Raw genomic sequence first — 23,972 nt, 5'->3', positions numbered from 1 at the left:
CTGAGTCAGGGCCAGGGCTCTCTTTCCTGCAAATGTGAAGACAGGAAGGAAATTTTTTTTTTTTTTTTTTTTTTTTGTAGCCATAAAATCAGTAAAAATGTTCTGTAGGCAGAGAAGTGGCCAAGCAGTTGGCTTTGGTTTCAGGCACGAATTGCAAATGGAAATGGTCAGATCTGGGGGAGAAAGAATCTGGAGGTAAACTCTAATATTATTGTAGATTCGCAATATTTTCTTTCACCTGAGGGCCAGCCAGGTGTTGGACGTGGTGTTGAGACTATGGAACTGCTCCCAGGCTCCCTGGGACAGAACATGCAGACCAAGTCAAGTGCAGGGGTGGTCAGGGGAAGACTCAGGATGTTTCTAGGCTTTTGGCCGAGGCAGTCCGGCAGCTGGGGGCCAGGATGGCTTCGAAGACCCAGTGTGGACAGCAATGAGCTTGATGGCTTTCATATCTTTAGAGGGATGAACCTGGAGCCGAGAGAAGGCAGCATCGGCCCACTTGGGAAGGGTCATATAGGCAAGGACAGGGATCTAGGACTTTATCCAGAAGGCAATGGGAAGCCATGAAAGGTTTAAGTAGGAGGCTAGAGTGGTCAAGTTCAAATTTTAGAGGATCTCTCTGAGTGCCCCGTGTAGGTGTCCTGGATGGAGAACACTGGGAGGACAGCAAGGAGGCTGCTCCTCTGACCCAGGTTGGTGGCCTTGCAGGTAGAGAGGAGTGACGGAGTCGAGGTTGTCCGATGGAATTGACAGATCTGGGTGACTGACTGGACAAGCGGGGTGGGCGGGGGGGGGCACCTGGGAAAGAGGAAAGAGATGAAGATGACACGGAGGCTTCCGGATCAGGTGCCGGGTTGTGTGGAAGGGAGGGGTCTCCAAGAAAAAGGGGAGAATCTGGAGGGAGTATACATATTATCTCTTGATTTTTTTTTTTTTTTTTTTTTGAGCTTTGGCTCAGTGCTGCGCAATCGAACATCGAGAAGGATAGGCACAGCCCTGACCGGGAGCAACCAGAATCCCCACCTACCAAGAAAAAGCCTGTGAGGGTGGGCCCATAGGGATCTCGTTGTGAGCACACACCGGGGATTCGGAGGAGGGACAGGTGGGTGGGAGCACTGCAGGACCTGGAGGTGGCCTATTCGGAGGCGCCAGTGGTAAACAGCTCCAGGACCAAGACTTGGCCTTCTGTATCTTTCACTTCCCTTCCCACAATCCTGTGTGTCTGGCTCCGTGCCAGGCACGTTGTCCCAGCTTCAAGCGCTGGCTGCCCACTCAAGCTCAGAGTTAGCCTCTCCTGGCTCTCTGGTCAGCTGCTCCCTCTTAAGCCACAACAAGAGTGTGAACTATGTTCTCATAAGAGGCCACCGTCTCGCACCTCCCACCTCTTTGGAGAAGACTCTCCCTTCCACGTTCCACCTGGCTTCCTCCTGCTCATTCTTCATGTCTCAGCTTAGATGGCCTCCCGCCAGGAAGCCCTTCCTGACCCCCTCACCCTGGGCTGGGCGTGCCTCTCCTGTGCCCAGCATGGCCCGGCCCAGATTCCTGGGGAATGGATGGACATTTGGAGGGGTGGAGGAATGGATGGTAGGCGCCAGGCGGGGAAACGGTTGAACGGAGGGGGATGGCTGGCTGAGTGGGTGAGTCAGTGGCTGGATGGCTGAAGAGGATGATTGGTTAGCTGGACGGATGGATGGATGGGCGGTTGGATGGGCAGAAGAGCAGTGGGTGAATCGGTTAGCTGGAAGGCAGGGAGAGTGGCTGGATGAGTGGGCGGATGGCTGTAGATGGGTGGGCAGGAGACTGGATGTAGAGGAAGAGAAATGGCGTCCAAGGCGGAGGGGGCGTGGGGATGTTCTCTCCTAACTCCTCCCTCTGACCCCTCGGCTTCCTCAGAGCTCTCTCTCCTTCTTGCACCGGGAGGCTGGGAGGGACCCAGCACTGGCCACTGCAGCCAGAGGTGTAACCGGCACCAGCAACCTCCTTCCATCATACCTCTTTTCCATAGTTCATCACCCTGTGGACGTTTTTAGTCAATTGGTCGGATTATTGACAATGACCTGGAGTTTGAGGCTGAGCTAAGAAATTTGGGTCTCTCCTTATCCATTGTCCTCCCTTGTCCTTGCTTTCTGTGTCCCCCAGTCCTTACGGCAAAGAGCAGGATCCCCAGCCTGGCTGCTCAGGGCCGGACTCAAAGCACAGCCTTAGCCGGCGCCTGTCACCCTCAGCCCCTGCCAGCCCTGAGTCCCTGCTGCCTGGTGACCACCCCCCACCCAGCAGCTCCGATTTTCAGCTTGGGTTTGATCGCTTGCCAGGATCTCCCAAATGTCAGCTGCAGCGTTAGCATCTTTAAGAGAGTGCCCGAGGCGATCTTTAAGCAGGGAGGCTGGGGCCCCATGCTGATGAGAGGAGCGTGCTCAGAGCTGACAGCTCTGCTCTGGGAGCCTGTGGTCCCCCACTCTTTGGGCCTGGACAGCACCTGGGTTTATTTTTAAGCCTGGGTGAATCAGGGCTTTGCCAGGAGTTGAGGTCAGCCCCCTGAGCATCCCCTGACCTGGGAGCCCCCTGAGGGCAGGGAGGGGCCTGTCCTGTCACTGCTCAACCCCCAAGCATGGTGTGGCCTGACCCAGAGGAGGTGTGGATAGGTATCTGTTAATGGAATGAATGCATGAGCCTCCTAAGCTGCCTGAAAGATGTGAATGGTGACGGGGTGTTTTCTCCTGGACCCTCACCTTGAGGAGGAGATGCTCAGGGTGAGGGAGAATGGGCAAAGGCCCCAGACTTTAGAGTCAGACCAACAGGCTATGCTGGTGTATCAGATCTAGCGTGTGGATGCTGTGTGTCTGTGGGAAAGTTGCTGGTCTTCTCTGAGCCTTAGCTTTCTCATTAATGAAATGTGCAAAAGGATAGAGTGCCAGCCTTGCAGAGTCGTCCGGAGGATCCACTGAGATAATGAAGTGGGAACACTGGATACAGTGCCTAACACTTATTAGGTACTCAAGGATGTCCCTCCCAGCCCCTATGGCTTTGAGTGTACTCTCCTTTCTCTCTCTTTCTTTCCTTGCTTCCTTCCTTCCTTCCTTCTTTCTTTCTTTCTTTCTTTTTCTTTCTTTCCTTATTTCTATCTTTCTTTCCTTCCTTCCTTCCTTCCTTCCTTCCTTCCTTCCTTCCTTTCTTTCTTTCTTTCTTTCTTCCTTTCTTTCTTTCTTTCTTTCTTTCTTTCTTTCTTTCTTTCTTTCTTTCTTTCTTTCTTTCTTTCTTTCTTTCTTTCTTCCTTCCTTCCTTCCTTCCTTCCTTCCTTCCTTCCTTTCTTTCAAGAGTTTATTTATTTATTTGAGACAGAGAGAGTGAGCAAGAGAGAGAGCATGAGCTGGGTGGAGGGGCAGAGGGAGAGGGATAAGCAGACTCCCTGCTGGACAGGGCGACTGATGCGGAGCTTAGGGCTTGATCCCAGGTCCCTGGGATGATGACCTTAGCCAAAGGCAGACCCTTAACCGACTGAGCCCCCCAGGGCTCCCGGTACTCTCCTTTCTGCCTCCATGTCCTTCTCTACACCCTGCACCTTGTCCTTCGATATCATGAATATGTTCCCCCTCTGGGACCCCCTTCTCACCTGCCCAGCCCAGGCACAGCTGATACTCCTTGAATCCCCCAGGACTAAGTTCAAGCCTCAACCAGAACCCATGTGAAGTGACTGATTTCTGTTCAAAGCCAAGTGTCAGCCAATTTCTTGAGGGCAGAAACTATTTGTATTGATTTCTAGATCCCTGGAGTCTTATACGGACCCTAGTACACAGTTGGTGCAGAATGAATGAATAGATGGATGGATGGATGAATGAATGAATGAATGAATGACTAGCTAGCTGGTCTGAGCAGAATCAAGGCACCCTTCTGGCAGGTTTTAGTAATAAGAGAGTGTATGCCTCAAAGGCTGAGCTCTGCTTCAGAAGAACTGTCCATCGTGTTGGTGAAGGGCTGTTGCCTTTCTGAAGCTTCCCCGTGTTTCCTCCAGTTCTCAGAGGACAGAGACAATTATTCTCAGTTTTCAATTGCTCAGTCGTCACACAGCATTTTGGAGGTAGGAGCCGAAGTTGCTCCGTCCCTGGCCCAGACAATCCTTTTGGTCCTCAGCCCCTGGACTGGTGGGTCTTGGCCCATTTTATGACAACCTCTGGAATTGATGTGCTGAATGGGAGTGGGGGTGGGGAGTCGGTTCACCTCCACAGAGAGGAAGGATCAGCACCCAGCTCACATGAACATATGTTTCCTAACTAAAGAGTGTTTTAAAACAAGACTCAGAACGGTTATAGAATAAGAATAAAATGAATAGATAAATGGATGGTGGATGGATGGTGGGTTGGGTGGATGGATACATGGGTGAGTGAGTGGTGGTTGGATAGGTGATGGCTAGATCTGAATGAGTAGATGGATAAGTGGATGGATGGATGGATGGATGGATGGATGGATGGATGGATGGATAAGTGGATGGATGGATGGATGGATGGATGGATGGATGGATGGATGGATAAGTGGATGGATAGATGGATGGATGGATGAATATGTGGATGGATGGGTGGGTAGATGGATGTAAGATGGGAAGATGGAGAAGTGAACAGGTTCATGAATGGGTGGGTGGGTAAGTGGATAAGTGGGTGGATGGACGGATGAGTGTTTGGGTAGGTCAATGAGAGGATGGATGCATGAGTGGATAGGCGGGTGAGTGGATGGTTGGGCGGATGGAGGCCGGGTAGATGGATCAGTGGGTGAGTAGGTGGATAGGCAGATGCATGGATGCGGGGATAGATGGATGGGTGAGTGGGTAGGTAGCACTGACATACAGCAAAAAGCACACCAGTTGGGGTTCAGAGAATCTTGCTTATGCCCTGATCCTGCCCCTAATGCCCGATGGGACGTCTAGTAAGTCATCCAGCCTTCTTGGACTTCACCTTCCTTATCTGTCTAAAAGGGAAATGGTCCCTGCCCCCCAATACCCAAAGATCAGAGAAGATTCCTGGGCTGTGAGTACTCCTGGCGCCACGGCCTCTCCAAACCTACTGACCAGTCTCTTGTGATGCGCCTCTCTTTCCCACACCCACAGGACCTTCGGTGCAGCTCCCGTCAACATTTTCTGATGGGGCTCGGGGAATTCTGTTCACAGCAAAGTCCCACACCGGAAACACGGTCCCCTGAGTCTGGTCAAGCCCCACTGATATGGGCTGGAGTTAAGAAGCCATCTCTTAGGTCCCACGGGGTTGGTGTGGGATGAGTGTCCCTTACTCCACAAAGGTTTGGTGCATGCAGGTTTCTGGAATGGGGACGTTCAGGGGACCAAGAACCCCAGGGAACAGGCAAGCTCACAGCCACGGCAGCCAGCTGTGGTGACCCAACTCTGCTTCACATGCACCTCATCCCAGACACCCCAGGGCACAGGGCTTCCAGTCAGCAGCCAGGAGTCTTGCTTTCCTCACTTGTAAAAGAGGGGCATCACCTCGCCATTGCCTCCCCATCACGGGTGGTTTGCCTCCCAGCCAGGTGGGTGGGGCGGGCACCCTTCACTGCTGGAGATGCAAATGCTGAGGCCCAGAGAGGTTCTGGAATCCACTTCAGTGCTGAGCTAGGATAAAAACACAAGCCCCTCCCAAGCTTTGCTGCCCATCGGCCCCGAGTACTCCAGCTGAAGCCTGGAGCCGAAGGTTGGACTCTGGGCTGGCTCCTACTACCCCCTGCCAGGCCCTGGCGGTTCCTGGCCAGCCGGGGTGTCCTCGCTGCGTGCTGGGCGGTCACGGGGATCTCCTCATGAGTGGTGGAGCCTTCAGAGATTGCCACTGTTGCCCCTGCCTCCCGGGGGACCCCGACAACTTGCAGACCCCAGGGGCGCGCACAGAGTCCATGGGACTTTGGGCAGCCCAAGGGACAGGATTGTTGGGTCAGGTGAGTGAGCAGAGCTTGGGAGAGGTGCCCAGGTGGAGAGAAGTAGGAAGAGAGGGGCCCCGAGGGAGCAACAATGCAAGGTCCCAGCCTCTTCCCACCCTGCGTTCCCTCCACCCCCCCTTCCCCAACTGCTGCAGACTCTGGTTAAAATGGCACCTCCACCATCTGTCATCCCTCCCCCATTCCGTGGGCACGGCTGTGACTCCAGGACTGGCTGGCCTCAGAAACAGGCAGCCGGCGGTTCCCCAGGGCCAGGCGGGTGATGGGCCTGGTGCTGGCCCAGGGCTGCGAGTGGGGAGGATCCCGTGGGCGGGCGGGATAGCACAGCAGGTGCTGCGGGGCTTCCATGCCCTTCCATGGTGGCTCCCCTGCTCCTGGGGGCTCCCATCTGTGCCCACTCCTTCCCTGGTTCCTTCAGCTCCCATCCTCCCTGGATCTCTCATCCTACCTGCCTCACTTCTGTTGTGCTTAGAGAATTTCCAATCAATGCCTGGGTGTAGGGGCCCCACAGACCTCCTTAATCAGTGCTGTCTCCCACCCCAGGATCTCTGCTTTACAATCAGGGAAACTGAGGCCAGAGAGCTGGGCAGTGGGGGACCTGGGAGTGGTCAAGGACTCACCCCCATCCCGCCCTGACTGCAGCTTGCCTCCCAGGGGGAAGCCGTTAGGGAGAGAGAGGTTCCACAGGGGTCAGGCGCCCAGTCCTAAAACTGTAAACGAGCTTCCTGGCCTCAGTGTTCCCATCTGGGGATTGGGGATGTCCTGACTGCGGGGGAGGGTATCTTTTGAGCCAGAGAACACACAGGGACTGGTCATTCTCCCACAACCCCCCAAGACTTGGGAGAGGTAGCCCTGGAGGGCTTGGGGGCAGGTGACGGGGTGTGTCAGTGGCATCTGTTCAGGTCAGTACCCTCCACGGTCCTCCCCACCCCCCACCCAGTCCCGGGGCTTCTCCCTCCCCCACCGCCGCAGCGGGGGGGGGGGGGGGGGGGGCAGCTGCCCTCCCCTCTCCCGCTTCTGACTGCCAGCTTCATCCCCCGAAAGCCCTCAGACCCCAGCTGCAGTGTTTTTACTGCTTTGACTGGCCGCTGAGCCTCCCTCCTCCCCTTCCCTCCTCCCCCTCCCTCCTCCTCCATCTTTCCCCCTCTCTCTCTCCTCTCTCTCCTCCATCCTCTCCCCCTCCTCCTCTTCATCTTTCTCCCTCTGTTCTCCGCTCTCCCTCCCCTCCCTCCTCCTCTCCCTCCGCCCTCCCCCCTCCCTCCGCCCTCCCTCCCTCCCTCCCTCCCTCCCTCCCTCCCGAGCGCTCCCTCCCTCCCTCTCTCCGGGGGAAGAAAGGTCACCGTGCAGCTGATTACTCAGAGCTCAGTTGCTGTAGCAACCGGCGGGGGAAGTGGGACAGGCTGGCTTTGAGGACGCGTGAGGTCGGCCGCGGGCGGCTGGAGCCGGCGCGGGTCTCCGTGCTCCTGCGAGAGGGAAGCTGCGGCAGCCCGGTTCCTCGGCCGCTGCGGGCCCGGCTCCGGGGTTTCATTTTTAATGAAGAATCCCTGCTCCCTCGCGCACCCCTCCCCACCTCCCCGGGGTCTGGAGGGGGAGTGCGCCCCTCCTGGGTTTGGCTGCCTCTCTCTCTCTCTCTCTCTCCCTCTGGTTCTGGGTCTCTATCTCTCTGTGTCCCCCTCTGCCAAGGTTCTGATCACTTCTTTCTCCTCTCTCGGAGCTCAAAGTGACAGTCCTTTACCAGCACACACACAAGCAGGCCTTCACGCGCACACACACAAACACACACACATACACACACCCTCACCCGCAGGCTTGGTAAGGAGCCCGGGGAAAATTCTCAGCATCCCCCATCCCCCCAGAAGCCTTTGTCACTGGCCTGGGAGACCCCCCCCCCTTCCTCAGCAAGTCAGACACAAGGGTCCACAGAGGGTCCAGCCCTTTTCCCCCGTCGCCCACTGTGTGCCCAGCCCTGCCTTCCAGGAGCTTCTGGGCCCTTTGGGAAGGCATCGCCCTGCTCACTGAGGAAGCCAAACCTACAGGGGTGGGGGTGGCTAATGCGGTGGGCAGAGGTGGGGGGACGCCTGCCCCTTGTGGGTGGAGAGCATCTCAGCCCCTGCTGGTTTGTTGGCTCCTTTTCCAGCCAGCCAGCCCAGGGAGCGAGGCCAGCTAGGAGGAAGGGCCAGGGAGCTCTGGGGCTCAGCAGTGAGGGACAGGGGCTCCGGAGCGGGGCAGGCCTCTATTCAAATCCCCATCCCCCTCCTCCAGGACTGGTGGGAATGGAAAGCGGTTCATTGACTTTGGAAAGCATTGGGCAGCTTTTTAAAAATGGAAACACACACTTGCCATAGGACTGGCCTTTCCGCTCTAAGGCACTTATCCCAGAACAGTGAAAACTTAGGTCCATGCAGACTTACGCACGAATCTTCATTGAAGCTTTATGTGTAACAGGCAAAATTGGAAAGGACCCATCGCCAGGCAACTGGCTCAACAGTTTGTGGTGCAGCCATCCATGGAATGCCACTATTAACTATTGATAAGAGGTTATTCATAAGAAGAAATTTAACTATTGATACACGGGACACCATGGAGGAATCTCAAGGTCATGATGCTGAGTGAGAGCAGCCAGGCAATAAAGAATGCATACTGTGTGATTCCATTTATAGAACATTCTAGAAAATGCAAACTAACCTGTAGTGACAGAAGGCAGCTCAGTGGCTGCCTTGGGATATTGGGGGCCAGGAGGGCTCACAAAAGGGCACAAGAAAACTTGGAGGACGGTGGATATGTTGACTGCCTTGACGGGAATGATGGTTTTATGGGTTCATACTTAGGCCCAAACTCCTCAGATTGTGCAGTTATTGTATGTCCATTGTACCTCCATAAACTGAAAAACCAAATTCCTGCTCTGCCACTCACCGGCTGCTCGAATGTGGGTGGGTCACCTCACTCCTCCAGGCCTCACTAAGCACAGCCTCACAGGGACGATTCTGAGGATTCAGTAACATCATGTTAATCACTCAGCTCCATCCGGAGCAAACCACGGATGCCCCAGCCAGGGCCAAGAGGGCCACGATGGGCCACGTGCACAGCAAGGCCATGCCAGAGCCTGACTTGGACTCCCTGTCCAGTGCTCTTCCCACCGGGGCCAGGCCAGGCTGCAGACCAGTCCCTGGTTCCTTTGCTGCCACCGAGGCTCACAGGGGAGCTTCCCAGCTTTGTGAGAGGGAAGGGGAGGTAGGGCGTTATGTTGGGACCCCCAAGCATTTGCCGGGAAGGAGCCTTTAGCCTCTGAGTGGCTCAGGATTCCAAGGCCTCTTTGAAGCTGCCTTCCCTAGTGGGAGGGAAGTGTGCCTTCCCTTCCCCTGCTACCCGAGGACCCCTGCTCCCGCCTAAGGAGTGAGGGAGATGAGCCGGGACTGGAGAGAGCCTGGGGCCACAGCCCTGACCCCACCAAGCCTCCCCCGCTCTCCCAGGATGGCGCCGAAGGGGCACCCCCACCAGGCCAGCCAAGATGTCTATGGTTTCGGAGAGGGGCTTAATGGAGAAAAATCTCACCTCGTGTGCCACCTGCCTCGGCCTCAGAGGCTGATACAAATTCCCTCCCCCGTGCTCTGCAACCCTGGCCACATCCCTGCCCCTCTTTGACCTCCTCTTCTGGAAACTATGCCCGGCATTGCACTAGCCTGCAGCGAGCTGATTTCCGAACGCCCTGAGTAGTGCTCGCTCTCGGGATGTCCATTTTGCGGAGGAAGAACTGAGGCCTGCTGAGTCTGGGAGAAGCGCCCACCACCAGCCAGGTGGAGACCGGTGACACGTACAGCACACAGTCCTGGGTCCCCATCCCAGCTCTGGCAAGACTGAGTAACCCTGGGCAAGTCACTCTGCCCCGGAGCAGAGCCTCAGCCTTCTCGTCTGTGAACTGGGGGTGATAAAGGTACAGAATGAGCTCATGCAGGTGCGGCCCTCAGCACAGAGCATGGGTCATCTCCACTGTTATTATTCCGTGGGTAGAGCCCTGTTGGTGACTTCCAGCTGCCTCTGTTTGTGGCAGGGGTTGAGGATCTTCCGTGGGACTCTGCTGGAGCCCTGGAAATGGGGGATCACATTCGCTGTGATAATTGCTCCAAGATCCCCTTCCTCCCTTCTGCTGCATACAGAGCCAGGAGGCCTGGCTACCCAGCGGTCCTCCCTCCCTGCCCTTGAACCTTCTCCCAGATACCTACTATATCCTGGGCGCGGACAGGCACTGAGGAAGGGGCCCTGTCGAGCGTGGTCAGGGCTGTACTAGGGGGAAGCCCAAGGTCTGCGGGAGCCTGGAGGAGGCCCCTGACCCAGCCTGCTGCTCGGGGGAGAGGACAGAAAAAGGAGAAGAGGTCCAACCTGAGACCCAAAGCTTGAATAAGAGTCAGCCAGGCAGAGGCTGTGGGGATGCTCCTGGTGAAGGACAGAGTAGCATGTGCAAAGGTCCTGGGGGTGAGAATAAAACAGGGCTAATTAGGCCATTGAAAAATACTCCGTTTCCCAAGCAGAGAGCTACAAGAAGTAGCACTGAGGGAGGGAGGGAGGGAGGGAGGGAGGGAGGTCAGTGTGGGTCATGCCATTCTGGCTTTGTGTTAGTCTCAGTGTCAGACTGAGAGTAATGGGAAGCCATGGAAGGTTTTAAGCAGAGGAGTGACGCATTCAGAAGCACTTCCAGAAGGGTCACTCTGGCTGCCTTGAGCAGAAGGGATTGCAGGGGCAAAGGTAGGAGCAGGGAGGGAGACCCGTGAGGCAGCTGCTGCAGATGTCCAGCTGAGAAATAGTGGGGGGCTGGTCCCGGGAGGCAGATGGAGGGGCTAAGTGGACTGCCAAAAGCCTTAAAGGCTAGACTTGTGGGACAAAGGGGTGAGGGAGGAGAGCAAAGAGGGGCCGATGTGTGCGTGGTGGGTCCGTCTCTGAGTCAGGCCATGGAGGAGAAGCAGGCAGGGTGGTATCTTCCCAGTCCTGGGTCCCCCCACAGCTCACCCCGTGCCCCATGGTCAGCCCTGACCCTAGAACGGCCCTCCTCGGGCCCGAAGGGGAGCTGTCCTGGATGGAAACCAGGGGTCACTAGCAGGTGGAAGGCCCTGAGGGTAAACAGTTGGCAATGGTGGGGGCTGAGTCCCAGGGTCTGGGGGCACTGCCTGTAGCCAGCAGAGGATCAAAGCCTTGGTCTGGACTGTCCACTTCCCAGAATGAGTCATCCCCAGCCAAGCAGAGCGAGGAGGGCCTGGCTCCAAACCCTGGTGGATTTCCACTCTGCCTCGCCCGCCCCCCTCCCTCCACCGCCACCGCTCCTTAGGTTTCCTCCTCCCTGAGACAGACAGATGCACATGGACAGACTCGCAGCCAGCCCCAGAGGGCCCAGACAGCTGAGCAAACACTACATGGGGCCTTCATCAATCACAAGAGAATGAGGATGCAGGGGTTGAGGGAGGGGGCGTTCTGAGCAGAGCCGCAGTCCAGGGGTTGTCCCACTCACCCCCACCTCAGGCCCTCTTCTGTCGCCTGGCTCTATGTGCTGACAAGTGAAGGTCCCAAAACTCGGGGTTCTCATTGACCCCCACACCCAGTCATAGGCAAGTCTGTCCCTTCTCCCTCCCCACAGCCACCCCCAAGTCTAGCCTCACCATCTCTCCGCACGCACCAGCCTCTTCTGGGTCTCCTTGCCTCCACGTCCCATCCCCCTTGGCCTCCCACTCAGTGCAGCCCCAGGGAAGCTCACAGAGACCTTAAAGGACTTGACTGGGCTGTCACTGGCTCCTACCGACCGCTCCACACTGTACCCAGAAGGGCACTGGACTCTGGGCTCAAAGCACCAGCCCCCCAGGACTCTGCCGCCACATCCAGTCACTCCCTCGCGCCACTCCCCACCCCCCGGCTTTCTACCCCTAGCTCTGGTTTGCCTGCCCCCCTCCAGACCTTTGCGCTCGCTCGCTGTTCCTGACACGTGGACGCCCTCTTCCTCTGGCCTCCCAGGCTTCTTACTGATCCTCAGATCCCAGCGCAGATGTCGCCTCCTCAAGGGCCAACCCCACCCCAACCCACCCAGGCCACGTTCGCTCCTCTGCCGTCCTCCCCTGAACCAACCCCCTCACAGGCTCACTTCAGGAAGTTCCCGGAGACAGGCACAGTCCCCAAGAGGACAGACCCTCGCTCACCTGTGTATTCTGTTGCCTGAGCCAATGAGGGAGCGAATGGACAGCTGGATGAATGGATTGGCCTGCTCCGGGTTTGGAGAGGGCAAGGTCGCCAGGGGCCCCGGGTGGGTGTTGGGGGGGGACTACGGAAAGGGGGCTGCTCTCAGTCCACACTCCTGTCCTCTGAAGGACCTCCCCTGGAAGGGGGGGCCTCTACTCTCTTTCCCGACTGTTTCCCACCCCCCTGAGTGAGGACTTTCCAGCCACCTTGCTGAAACTACTGAGGCAGAACACGGGAAGGGCAGGTCCCCCACCTAGTGCAGCAGAGGTGAGCCCAGGATCCCGAGGCTTGAAGCCCAGGCCCCTGGTCATCCACCAAGGGACAGAAGAGCATGGGGGCTGACGTCAGGTAAGGAGGGTCCAGAACCCAGCTCTGCCATCCACAAACCAGGGGGCCCTGGGCAAACTTCATTGCTCTGTGCCTCAATCGTCTCATCTGTGCAACGGGAATAATGGCACCTGTCTCATAGGACCAGAGTGAGGAGTCGACAGACTTGCACCTGGTGTGAAGAGCTCAGCCCGGCATGCCCCGCTCCTGGTAAGCACTCAGTAAATGGCAGCCCCCTGACGGCATCGGTCGAGCTCCTGCCCGAGCCAGGCGTGGGGGCCGTGCCAGGTGAAGGGCACAGGCCAAGGCCCTGTTCACTTTCTGACCAACGAGGTGCATCCATCTCTCTTCGTACCCAGGCTCCTTCTCCCTCCAGCCTCTACCCTGCCTCTCTGCTGGGTCCAGGGGGCCCCTTCCTGTGTCCCAGATGTCCATTCTGGTGAGGCCCGGGCACCCCCATGCCCTCTCTTGGTCTTCGAGCTTGGAAGAGCTTGCAGAGCATGCCATCCTGTGCTGTCTCCAGCCGCCCCACTGACCGGATGTGGAACCGAGCCTCAGAGGTGAAGGTGGTCACCAGAGGCCCGACTTCTAGCTCCGTGTTCCTTCCTTGGGTCCTCAGACTACCCCTGTTGGGGGAACTTTGGGGAGAATTCACTTGGTGTGGGAAGGGCTGCTGCTCCTTAGGCTGGGAGCTCCTTGAGGACAGGGATCATGACTGTCTTGTTCACTTTGTGGGTCCCACACAGGCCTGGAACCTGTGAATGAATGAATGAATGAATGAATGAATGACACCAGGACCCATCTGCCTCCCAGGGCAGCATCCCAAGAGAAGCCCACTTTGACTCCCACCCCGATGGGGTCAGCAGGCCAGGCCCAGCCCAGGGGAGGAGGTTGCCAAGGTTGCCAATGGTCCAGAGGCTTCCAGGAGTCTTTCGACGAAAGGATCAAAGGAAGCAGATGACAGGAGGGCAGGAAATGGCTGTAGGTGGGGGTGGGGGCACGGAGCCCCCTGCCCAGGCCAGGGTGAAAGAACCACAGAAAAAGGACACAGATGGACGGGCCGTGGGGGGTGGGGCAGGACAAGACGCGGGCAGAGGGCCTCAGCCACTTCCTTTGTGCAGAGGATGGCCCTGAGGGTCTCTCCCGCTCCCTGCCTCCCCCTAGAGTACAGGGCCTTCCTTTCTGTCCCCCAGCCACCAGCATCCAGCCCTGAGCCCTGGCACCCAGAGGACACTCAGAAAATATCTGTGGATTCACCGTGTTCATGAATGAATGAAAGCTTCCATCAGCCATTCCCACCTTCTCCAGTAGTTGAGGAGAGAAGGTCAGTTCAGAGGATTTTGAGATCAAGTGAAGAAGAAGCGGGGTCTTGCTGCTGGTCACCTGGCAAGTCAATGACAGAGTTGATGTTCAAATCGGAGTCTTTCCAAGTCTCTAAACTCTGCTCTTAAATACACATTCTTGGGCTGACAGCAAAACACCGGCTCGCTCATCCATCCGCCTCTGCATTTACCCATTCATTCGTTCCACAAGCATTTCCTAGAATTCTCCTTGCACCGAGCCCTGTGCTGGGCACCAGGGCTACCGCAGTGAATGAAATAGTCACAGTCCCTGCTAGCTCAGGACTCCTTGTCTGGAGGACAGCGCTCCACCCACAGAATTAATTCATCATGATTGTGGAAAGTGCTGGGAAGGCGAACACTGGGGTGCAAAGCAGGCATACGCAGGGGACCTGCCCCATCGGGGGCCTCCGAAAAGGCTTAGGATGCGGACCACAGGAGGCAGGGACAGGTGGCAGGCATCCAGGACCGTGGAACGCATGAAAGAAAATAAGAGGCATAATCCTGATCTGAGCAGGCGTCATTCTGTGAGCCCTTTCCTTCCACAAATGCCTTGCGTGGATTATTCTATAAATCTTTACAGTAAGATGGAGATGGAGATGCCCCGATCATCCCCATTATAATCGGAAAGGTCAGCTACCACAGCTGCTAAGAGGCAGAGTCGGGGTCGTCTGATCTGGGGGTCTCAGCTCCTGACCCTGAACCCAGCGTCTGCAGAAGAAGAGACCCTCCTGCTCAGTGGCTGGGGAGAACTCGACCCGTGGGGACACAGGGCACACCTTCCCATGTCACCTGTCAGTCCTACTTGGGCTGGAAAAGGCTCTGAGTTCAGAGGAGAATATTTAGGGAGGGAATGCTTCCGAGCTCAGATCAGCTGGTGCTGTGTTAGGAGGGTCGAGAATGTCTGTCTGGTACCCCGACCAGCGTCTGGGAGCCTGAGCACTACAGAGTGGACCTGGCCTTGAGCCACGAAGCAACAGAGGTTGCCATGCTCCACGGAGGCAGCTGTGGGGCAGGGCTGCAAGCCCCCCTCCCCCCATGTCAGTCATTTCTCCTTGTCACCAAGCCCTGAAGTAAAAGCTGCTTTCCTATTTCTTCCTTGAAGGGAGAGAGGAGGCCTGAGATCCTCCCAAGCCTGGGCTGTGGGGCTCTGAGGGGGTGGGCTGGGGTTTGCTGTCTCTCGCTGCTTCTCCTCATCACCTAGAGGGTGGAGGGCATGGGATAGAGGCCCCCACAAAGCCTCCCGAGAAGTCCCAGGGTCCCTGTATCCCCTGGGAAAATGAAAAGGACTCACTTGTAATACCAATAATGGCACGTAGTTCCTGAGCACCGGCCATATATCTGGCCCTGTGCTGAGTGTCTCCCCAGAGTATCTCCTTGAATCCTACACGGCAGAGACTGCTGGCTGTTGCCCAGTATCCATTCTGTCATCTCCCCTTTAGTAATAGAACATCCCCTACCCAGGTTTTAAAGAGGCCCATGGCTGCCAGGCTAAAGACTACATTTCCCAGTCTCCCTCGCAACTAGGTGTGGTCATGTCATCAGTTCTGGCCAATGGAACACAAGAGAGGTGTCTAAGCCCCTTCCAGCTTGCCCTTAAAAGTAAAGGGTGGTCTCCACTTCCTGGGTCTTCCCAACACTCACAGGGACGAATGGGGAGGGGGAGCCGGAGGCCATCTTCCACCCTGCCGATGGAGGCAACCCCCACAGGATGGGAAAGACAGAAGGAGCGTGGGCCCTGGACCAGCTCCCAGAGCAGAGCCCCTTAGGCTGACACATGAAGGGAATCAGCTCCTCTCTCCTCTAGCTCGGGTTCCTTGGGTTCTGCTAGAATAGCTGGGCTGCATCCTAACAGAGACCCTGAGGCTCCGAGAGGGAAATGGCGAAGCAACACTTGAACTTGGGCCAAGGAAGAGTGATCCAGAGCCTGTGCTCAAGGCCGCTGGGCTGAAAACGCTGCTGCACGCAGGTGATGCTCAATATATGACTTCCAGGTAGATGGATGAGTAAACGGCCTGGGGTGCCTTCTAGGGAGGACCTAACCCTGCAAGAACTGATTGTTTCTGAGCCCTAAATTTCATTTCAATTTCCCTAGGAGGAGCTGCAGCATGTACTTCTGATTCCTGTGCCCAACATTCAAAGATGATCACGTTGACAGTGTCTTCCAGTTTATAAGTGGCTTTATAGCCACCGCCACCTTTAACCCTGACCCCTCCCTATGAGGTCAGCAGGGGAACATCGTTAGGATTCCCATTTTGCAGGCAAGAAAACAATCTCTGAGCACATCACCTGACGTAGTAACTGTTTTACATGGGGCAGGTCTTCTGCTTCTTTTAATAATGTTTTTTTTGGGGGGGGGGTTAGAGAGAGAGAGAGAGAGCGCGCGCGCACATGCACGGGCTTGAAGTGGGGGAGGGGCAGCGGGAGAGGAAGGGAGAATCTTAAGCAGGCTCCAGGCCCTGCGCAAAAACCAAGAGTGGTCGCTTAATCCACTGAGTCACCCAGCCACCCCAATAATGTTTTCTTAGTAATATGCTACTACTGATGAGTTTTAAATTTTATTTTATTTATTTTTTTAAGATATTTTTTATTTTGAGAGAGAGAAAGACAGCACAAGCAGGAGGGAGGGGCAGTGGGAGAGGGCAAAGCAGACTCCACGCCGAACAGGGAGCCCGACGCGGGGCTCCATCCCAGAACCTGGGATCATGACCTGAGCCGAAGGCAGACGCTTAACTAACCGAGCCACTCAGGTGTCGCTTATTTATTTTATTTTTTATTTTATCTTTTTTAAGATTTATTTATTTATTTTAGAGCTAGAAGAGAGAGAGAGTGCGAGTAGGGGAGGGGCAGAGGGAGAGGGAGAGAAAGGGAATCGCAAGCGGACTCCCTGCTGAGCGCAGAGCCCGACAATGTCAGGCTCAATCCCGGGACTCTGAGATCGTGACCTGAGCCGAAACCAAGAGTCAGATGTCCAACTGACTGAGCCACCCAGGTGCCCCTACTGGTGATTTTTGTAAATATCATTTTTATTTTTGTTATTAAAGATTTTATTTATTTATTCATGAGAGACAGAGAGAGGCAGAGGCAGAGGGAGAAGCAGGCTCCCCGTTGGAGCAGGGAGCCCAATGCGGGACTCGATCCCAGGACCCTGGGATCATGACCGGAGCCGAAGGCAGACGCTTAACAACTGAGCCACCCAGGCGTCCCATAAATATCATTTTTAAAGAGGAGTAGGAAGTGAGAGTGCAGTAGGAGAAGCCCATGGGAGGACTCAGGAGACCCAGCGGCCACTGGACTTGCTGATGACCTTGAGATGTCTCTTCCCCTCTCTGATACCTATTTCCCTGGTGTAAAATGAGGAAGTTGGAGGAGATGGCCCCGTCCCCCAACGTCGTTCTGCGTTCTGCTACTCTGTACCACTGTGGTTGACAGTGGCCAGAGTCCCTGGCCACTGAGGGCAGAAGCAGCCACACACGGGGAGGGCAGCGTGCTACTCCTTGGCCCTCTGCCAGCACTTCCCAGCTCCCCTCCTGAGCCTGGCTCTGAGTCCTGGGACTTCACATGGTGCTCTCTGAGCCTCAGTTTCCTCATCTGTAAATGGGAATGATAGTAAAAGTAAAGATGTTGCTCACAGGACTATCATGTCAATTACATGCATTTATACCTATAGAGTACTTAGAAGAGAGCCTGTCTCAGGAACTGCTCCGTTTGTGCTATGAGTGTTATAGTTACTGATCGTCAGTCATCAGTAATATATTATTAATCATTATGATGAAGGGTTCATGGACGTTTACGGATGATTGCAAGAGACAAGAGGACATTTGAGTGTCAAGAAATGGCAGTTCTGTTGGAAGCCAAGGGCAGGGTCTTGATTCAGCGTACCTGGGTGCCTCTCCAGGGTCTGTGGGTTCCTACTCGGGGCACTTTACCCTGCCACCTTCCTTCTCTGTTAATTTTTCCCGTCAGTCCTACTTGGGTTGGTCAGTTTTGTTAGGAATGGAAATTCCCACTCTCAATGTTGAAAAAGATCTCAAAGTTGCCTCATCCAATCCTTTTCCTGAGTCATGGCTCTGTACACACACCCCCACACACCCCTGCCTGTCCTTGAATACCTCCCCAGGTGGGTCACTCATTACCTACAAGGCTGCCCAGTTAATTTATCTTGTGAGGCAAAACCGACCTCCCTCGGTGGCCTCCACTGGTTCTGCCTTCGGGGTCCTTCTAGAACAAGTCCACAACCTCTGCTCCAGCTGGCCCCTCAGGCAATAGGAGTGGTAGCCACTAAATTGGCCCCTCCCCACCTGAAACCTCCCTGGTGCTTCCATCACCCTCCTAGAGCAAAAATCAGCACAGAGTACTGGTTCCTGGGACGTGAAGTGATAACAGCCCCGCAGATAAGCCCAGGGAGGGAGCCTCACTGGCCTGCAATGCCCACCTGCCCACCACCAGCCTGGTTCTCTCTTCTTGCTGGCCTGGACCCTTCCCTTTTGTACCAAAACTGCAGGCAGAGGAAAGGCAAAGATTTGCCTGAAGCAAATACAGCAAATCCTTTCACAAATACACCCCCCCAACACACACCAGAAAGCTGACTGAGATACCAGCGAGAGGCCTACTTGATTAGATTTCTTTGGGGTCTGTTGCCTAATTTCATTGCATATCTTAGCTTGAGGTTCCTATAGTGACCGTAGCATGTTTGATTTCTCCAAGCCATTCTTGGGCTTGGGTATAAACTCTCATCTCTGGGTATTCTCATAAGACCCTTGTAAGCCATATTCCTGAGGTCACTGGTCCTGCAGACTATGTTCCTATTCTAGCCTCCTCATTCCCCAGTGCTGTATCCCCCTGCAAGTCACTTCGCCTCCCCAGGCCTCAGTTTCTCCACCTGTAAAAATGGGGATAATAGCTGTCCCGACTTCTCAGGGTTTTTTTTGAGTGTCCAATGACGTCAACCATCTGAAGCCTCAGATCCAGTCCCAGGCATGCAGTAGGTCTTTAATAAGTGTTAGAAACAATTAGCTCTCAGCTGGAAGATGAGTTTGGTACACTGGTAAAAATTAGCCAGAGTTAGGGGGGGCGAATCCCCTTTGTGAGAGGGTCTTGGTCTAGATACCATGTTTTGCCCTTTCTGGTCCCTGAGTCAGGGAGTCTCAAAACTTTACTGAGCTTTACCGGAGGGAGGTGTGAAATGCAGAGCCCCAGGCCCTGTGCTCAGAGAGCCTGATTCGGTAGGTCTGGAGAGGAACATGCAGTTTAACAACCTCTCACTGCCTCTGCCGCCCCTCCCCTCAAGCTGGGAATAGATGTTCCTGAACCAGAAGCTCAGACTTGGAAATGTTGAAGCCAAACCAGACAGAACCGGCCCCTGCCCCCAGGGAGCTCGCCGCCTGCTGGGGGGTGTTCCCGAAGGGTCAGTTGAGAAGGCTGAGTTCTGGAATGAGCAGGGACAGCTGTGGGAATTTAAAAGGTCAGAGGAGACCTACCTCCTGGCACTGTGTGGTTGTTGTCACAAGACAGAAAGTCTCCCAGGCTGGAGCCTTGGGGCATGAAGGCCTGGGGAGGGAGGGGCGCAGGCTGGTCCTGACCCTGTCTGTGCTGGGGCGGGACACGTGGCAGATGAGACAGTAAGATGGTAAATGCACTGAGGCAGTTCAGTGTTGCCTGTGGGCTCAGCTTTATCCTTTCAAGCTGTGTGACCTTGGGCGGGCCACTTCCCCCTTCCTAAGCTTTATTTCCACCTCTGCAAAGGGATGACAATGGCGCCAGCCACCTGCAGTGGTGATTCACAGAGAAGGTAAGGATGCGTTAGCTCCAGGGACTCTTGTTGGCATGGGCCCTGCCAAGGCCCCTGGGCTTAAGTGTGTATTCATAACCTCGCATTACTTTTCTTAAAGAGGGTCCCCAAGATTGTAAAAGCTTTAGGCTCCGCAAACCAGGATCTGCCAAGGACCACCTCATACAGTTGTCGCAAGATCTGGTGACAAGACAGTGAGCCCCTCGGGAAGTGTCCTTAGCTCCCGAGCATTGGAAGGAGAACATACTAGCTCGCTGGATAGGAGCGAAGTCTGTCCCCTGGAGAGCCAGGACTCTCCTGAGAGCCGAGCCCCACTTCTATTCTGACCGCCCCTTGGCCCCATGACCTCAGGATGCCAAACCTGTCCAGCCCAGACTGGAAGCAGAGAGAGGCCAGTTAGAAGCAGAATGGAGGACATGGGGGGTGGGGGAGGGAGGAGGCTGCAGAGGAGGGAAGACAAGAGGATTAGATGGAGCCTGGGGCAGACCCCTCTGGCTGCCAGATGCACTAGCCTTTGAAGGGCCAGGCTGGTGAGAAGCCAGCCAGAGGTGAGGGCCCTGGGCAGAGGCCTTGGGATTGACGTGCCTTTGATAATGACCTTCAAATGTCTCAAACCAGGAGAGGATGCAGGTTATCCAGAAAGAGCAGGGTTAGGGGCGAGGAAGGGATACTGGGGGCCTAGGGATCTTTCCTTCAGTGAGAAGAGGACCCACCCCCACCCCGACTCTACGCCAGGCCCTGCCCAGGCGCCCCATCTCCCTGAATCCTCACATCACCTCCTTCAAGCCCTCATGCTCTTCCTCACCATCCCGCCCAAGAGGAAGTGGAGGCTCAGAGAGGGCAAGTCCTTAGCTTCAGGGGACACAGCAGGGGTGAACACAAGATACAGGAGGACCTGGACACAGCTCTAACTCCAAATTCCAGTTCTTAACCCTCTCCTACCCCAGCGCTCTCTGTGGGCTCCATGGCAGCAGAGGGCTCGCAAAAGAGATGGGAATGAAGGAAGGAAGGAAAGAATTCCCAGGACAGGCTCTTCCCACGCCACCACCCCCACCCAGCCACGTCCTTCTCACCCCGCCAGCCTCTACACCCCCTCCCCGCCCAACTGGGAGGTTTCTGAGCCGCCTGTCCTGCTTCTGCAGGTTTCCCCGCGCTCCTCCCGGAGCCCACCCCGAGGCAGCCTTCTCGAACAGGACCCCCGGCGTGGGGACGCCTCCCGACCCCCGAGGCCCAGCGGGAGAGCCGCGACCTCCGGCGGGGTGGTCTTGGCAGCCGCCTCTCTTCCCGGGACAGCTAAATAATTGATTCGCCCATAAATAATGGATCCGCGCCGCGCACGCGCCCTCTGCCCCGGGGTGCGGGGTTCCCCGTTAGGGTTAGGGGCGAGGGAGGGGGTCGGGGCCCCGCTGTGCTGTGCGCGCGAGGGGCGCACAGTTGCGCTCCGCGGGCTTTTCTCCCTCTCGCTCCCTCGCGCCGGCTTTTTCCCTTTTTCTCTTTCCTTTTTTTCTTTCCTGGAGCGGAGCCCGGCGCCAGGAGTCTGGAACCAGCTTGACAAGCTTTTGAGTTATGGAGGGGGGAGGGGAGGGAGCGGGCGGGCGGCGCGGGAAGGGGGCGGGGGAGGGGCGGCCGGGGGAGGGCGCGCCACCGCGGCGTGGGGGCGGGGCGGGGCGCGCACCCCCGACCCGGGGACCCGACCCGGTCTTTGGGCGAGCGCGGGGCGAGGGTCTGGTGGTGGCGGCGGCCGGGCGGGGCGCGGGAGTCGGCGGCGAGGGGGCGGGGGTGAGTCATCCCGGGGAAACGGCGAGCGGCGCGGCTGGCGGAACGAGCCGGGCTTTAGGGCCGCAATAAATGAGGCCCGGGGAGGGCGGCGGGGTTTACACGGCCTCGGGGGCCGCGGCCTCCCCCGCCGAGCAAGACATTCCTTTCCGCTGAACTGGGCGCCTGGGCCCGCGCCGCCGCCGCGCCCTGCACGCTTCGCCCTAGGCGGCCGGGCCCAGGGCGGGGAGGGAGCGCGGGCCGGGGGCGGGGGTGGCGGGTCGCGGGGGAGCGGGGAGCGAGGCCTCGGGTGGCCCCCTCTGGCCCCCAGCGAGCTCCCCGATCCCTCACCTGCCCCGGAGGGAAGGGATCCGTGCGCCCATTGAACAGTGGGGGACCTGAGCCCAGTTGAGGGTCATCGCTGCTGCGGGTCGCTCAGCTGCCCCCGCCCCCAGGGTGTCTGATTCACTCCTCCTCTCTTTTGCCTGAGGCCTGAGAGTGTCCATACACCGCCCCTCCCCCCGCCCCCGTTTGACTTCGGGCCTGGGGGCCGAGGGCCGGGCCCGCAGGCGAGGCACCCTAGCCATCGGGCTGAATTTGAGCGGGGCGCTTTGCCAGGGGCCCCACTAGGGTACTAGGCATGCCTGTCCATCTGACCGTGCAGAGCCAGCCAGCCACCGGGCAAGCGGTGCGGGGAGGGGGGGAAGGATGAAGAGTGTTGGGGGTGAGAGTATGTATCTGGAGTTATTAGTTTGCCAGGACCAGTAGTAGAGAGCAGTTTCCGGACCCCTTGAGATCTCCAGGGGGACCCAGTGTGTCCCAGGAGGACACTCCTCCATGCTGACAGGGACCCCAGTTGTAAGCATGCCTTCCCCTAGACTAGAGTTTCTGGGCAAATCATGGGTGTCTTCTGTGTACTTGAGTTTCCCTTAGGGACCCTCAGCATTTCCCCCACCTCAGCAACCACCTGGCCCCTTCCAGCTTTGCCAGCCCCCAGCCGGTTAGTGACCTAGATCTCTGGACCGTCACCGGCCTGGCCTCAGCTCTCAGCTCCGTGGCCTGTGGCCGCTGCTTTCACCACTCAGAGCCTTTTCTGCTCATCTGTGAGATGGGTTAGTAATTGTGCCAGCCTGGCCAGGTTCCGTGACGCCATGAAAGTCTCCACTTAGCACAGGGCTTGGCACACAGTAAGCTCTCAGTATGTGGTCACTGTTGTTGGAGCTGGTTGGTTGTTATTATTATTTCTGAGGGACTCTCGGAGGCCCAGCAAGGCCCCCCCTTCCTGCAGCCCGCCCCCCCCCCCCAAGCTGAGCTTGAGAAAGCTGAGCCTGTTGAGCTACCTGGCTCCTCCTCCCCGACCCCCACTGAGCTGAGTGTCGCAATCATCCCGGAGAAGCTGCTGAGCAGAAATTTCCAGTCTCCCTGGCAGAGCCTGGAAGAGTTTGGGTGTGGCTCCCAGATGCAGTTGGGCAGGCTCTGCAGGGCCAGGGCTGGGGAGGGACCCCTAGATGTTCTGTGAGACCCAGGAGGCACCCCAACCCTGGGGGGCCCCTGGTCTCCAGCTCCAGCCCCAGAGCTGCTCCAGCATGGGCAAAATCCCATTGTCCCCTGTAGCCGGTGTGGGGCTCAGGGCTTTAACTCCTCCCCTCTTTAGCAAGCCCTTGCACCCAGGAAGTCTGAATGAGCACCCCTGGAAAATGGGATAACAGGGTCACTGTGAGGATTGAAGGAGATGGTGCCTGTGAGCCCTTAGCACAACTCCTGGAACCCATAAGGGGGGGCTGTTTGCTTTAGTTACTATCCCCATTGTGGAAGCCACCAGGCCTCCGGGGGGCCCACTTGGGTGATTCCTTGGGTACCAGGAGGAGAACAGGACCCCAGCCAGGATGGTGGGTCCCACTGGGCTTGTGGGGGCTGTGGGGGTCCCTTTCTCAATTGACCTGAGAGCCTCCGGGAAACTGGCCAACAGCCTGACCCTTGCTTTGCTCACAGGGCTGTGTGATCCCGGGTGAGCAATCAGCCTCTCTGAACCTTGTGCTTCCTATCAGGAAACAGGGACAGTGGCCTGTGACCATCACTCAGCAGAGGGAAAGGAGGAGCATTGGAGGGGGGGAGGAAATGGGGATCAAGTCCCAACACTGCCCCAGACCGGGCAGGTGGCCTTAGACAAATCTGATGAGACAAGGTCAAGGTCAAGTAACACTAATGAGTATGAATGAGTAGAGTGAGTTGTACTAATGAGTAGAACATGTCATCTGCTCTCTGCTTCAGGCTGGTACTGCTATCCCACAGTTACTCTTGGAGGGAACTTTTATTATTCACTTTATTTTCCAGATGAAATAGGGAGGCTCAGAGAGGTCGATTCACTTTCTCAAGGACACACAGCTAGGAAATAAGAAAGTCAGGTTTCAACCCTAATCTGCTGGCTGAATCCCTAAAGAAAAGCAAGCTAAGTGTTTTTAAAAAATAAAACATTTCAAGCACCTACTATGTGTAAGACACCGAGGTGGTGGCAATAAAATTAAGGATGCCTGGCCTGGCCTTTGAGAAACTCATAATTGAGTATAGATACAAGACTCCAGTGATAGCCCCCTGAAAGTTAAATATGAAAAGCA

At 56.5% G+C, this 23,972-nt stretch overlaps 1 long non-coding RNA gene across 1 annotated transcript in view; it reads right to left on the bottom strand.

Annotated features, from left to right (window-relative positions):
• Nucleotides 1–8,413: 8,413 nt before the first annotated feature.
• LOC113935059 overlaps nucleotides 8,414–23,972 on the bottom strand; it is a 29,898-nt gene continuing 14,339 nt past the window's right edge. The window contains exons 3-4 of the long non-coding RNA XR_003523883.2: nucleotides 11,866–13,854; nucleotides 8,414–8,912 (exon numbers count right to left, since the gene is read on the bottom strand). This is a non-coding gene — a long non-coding RNA (uncharacterized LOC113935059). The remainder of the gene's footprint in view (nucleotides 8,913–11,865; nucleotides 13,855–23,972) is intronic.

This window comes from Zalophus californianus, chromosome 13 (assembly GCF_009762305.2).
Source record: "Zalophus californianus isolate mZalCal1 chromosome 13, mZalCal1.pri.v2, whole genome shotgun sequence".
Taxonomy (NCBI): Eukaryota; Metazoa; Chordata; class Mammalia; order Carnivora; family Otariidae; genus Zalophus; species Zalophus californianus.
Note: the sequence above shows the minus strand (reverse complement) of the source record. Positions and strands in the feature narration are given on the sequence as shown.